Source organism: Cajanus cajan, chromosome 8, assembly GCF_000230855.2.
Source record: "Cajanus cajan strain Asha chromosome 8, NIPB_CcT2T_4, whole genome shotgun sequence".
NCBI classification, from domain to species: Eukaryota; Viridiplantae; Streptophyta; class Magnoliopsida; order Fabales; family Fabaceae; genus Cajanus; species Cajanus cajan.
Window position 1 is genome coordinate 41489927 of NC_138524.1, and position 1919 is coordinate 41491845.

The 1919-nt window shown below is 31.0% G+C and overlaps 1 long non-coding RNA gene across 1 annotated transcript; it reads left to right on the forward strand.

Moving 5' to 3' along the window:
- Positions 1-809: 809 nt before the first annotated feature.
- LOC145950947 (uncharacterized) lies at positions 810-1648 on the forward strand. The gene is made up of 4 exons (XR_014428773.1): positions 810-971; positions 1241-1310; positions 1410-1505; positions 1597-1648. It is a non-coding gene; the product is annotated as an uncharacterized LOC145950947 (long non-coding RNA).
- The last annotated feature ends 271 nt before the right edge of the window (positions 1649-1919 follow it).

Below are 1919 nucleotides of genomic sequence, written 5' to 3' on the forward strand. Positions count from 1 at the left end.
AACTACAAGAGCATATGCAATCACTCAGCCAACAATTTCAACATAGTACTCCAATAGTAGAACCATTTATTGCACGTGTGAGTACAAAGGGATCATGTGCTTCTATTGATCCCCCTGTTACTGCCATTGGCCCGGGTACATCTAATAAATGTAAGTTATTTATGGATGGATCACTCGATCCTGTGGGTATAGGGCAGATTCACATATTAGGGTCCACTGTACACCATCAAGTCATGGGAGATGATATGGTTAGGGTTTCAGTGTTGGATGTGAGACATCCAGAGGCTAGAGTTCCTGTGCCCACAGAGGAGGTTCAGACAATGGGACAAGCCTTGAACACCTTCCTTCAGTGGCCTTATAAGTTAGTAAAGGTGATATCTACGAAGGTATGTTATTTAAATAATATTTAATTTTAAGTTGGTGTAATTTTATTATAATATTGTATAATATTAGCTTTGTACTTTGTGGAATAGGATATTATTACCTCACCAAAGGGTAAAGGGACGGTCATTATTACCCCTTCTAGAAATCTTCCTCCAATAAAAAGGCTATGGAAATTAGTTGCAGATATGGAAGATGACGAGCAACCCAAAAAACTCCCTTGGCCTCCTAAAGTGTTTAACATGTCTAGTAAAGTACCTCTATATATAAGTCAGAGTGATATATCAGAGATTACAAATGGTCATTGTATGCTAAACATATCAATTTTGCAGTTATGGTTGTTGTAAGTATTTAAATTATTTTTAATTATATTTTGTTGATTTTTTCTAACATTGTTTCTAACATTATTTCTAACGTTGTAGATTTATCCATAAATTGAGCGTGCATAAGGGAAATGATCACATATATGGATTTTTGGAGCCTGAGTCAATCCAAAAAAGTGGGAACAAAGTCGAAGAAATACAAGCTTACATTCAAAATTGGATGTTCGACTCAAATAAAAAAGTTTACTTGGCCCCTTATTTTTCTGAGTAAGTTTAATTTTATATAATTAAATATAATTTTTTATAAAAGCTATTTTTTTTTATTACACATAATTTCTTAATGCAGTGCTCATTGGCAACTTTTAGTTATTTGTCTATGGACAACATAGCTGTCTGCATTTGCTCGTTGCATAAACCTCCTCCTATGGATTTTAGACAATTATTAGATAGGTAAATTGTTTAAAAATATCTAATTTCTTTTATTGATTATCATTACATTTGACTTTACACTAATCATAATGTCATTTTATCATTAGGGCCATGGAAGGATATCATATACTTAAGGGTTCAAAGATGAAGAAAAAAATGAGTTGGGTCTCTCCTAAAGTAAGATTTTATTTCTAGCAATGATATTTTTTTTTAAGTAATTTAGTAATTTTTTTTAATTACTATTCTATTGAAATTGATTTTATATTCTTTTTGTAGTCTCATAAACAAAAAGGAAATTATGAGTGCGGATACTATGTAATGAAGACAATGCATACTATTGTCGATTCACAAATAGTATCTGGGTGGACTGAAGTAAGTTTTACAATTTTGAAAGTTTTTGTTTTAAGTTCTCATTCTATATATTTTATGAATTATTACTAATTATTTTAATTTTTCTTAACAGATATTTATAGATCGATCACCATTGCCACTAGAAGACATAAACATCATTAGGGATTTGTATGATTAACATTTATCATCTTGTCATTTGTATGCGATTTGTGCTTCTTCATTGAGAAAATATTTTGAACTGTCTGGTTTTTCTACAGGTTTTTTGTTCTGAGGTGCTCCCAAAACAAGTCAAACATACAAAAAAAATCACTACTTTTAAGATCGGTTATGCCATAACCGATTTTAAAAGTAGACTTTTAAAATCGGTTGTTACATAACCGATTTTAAAAGTCTTGACTTTTAAGATCGGTTATGATTTTAATCGATCTTAAAAGT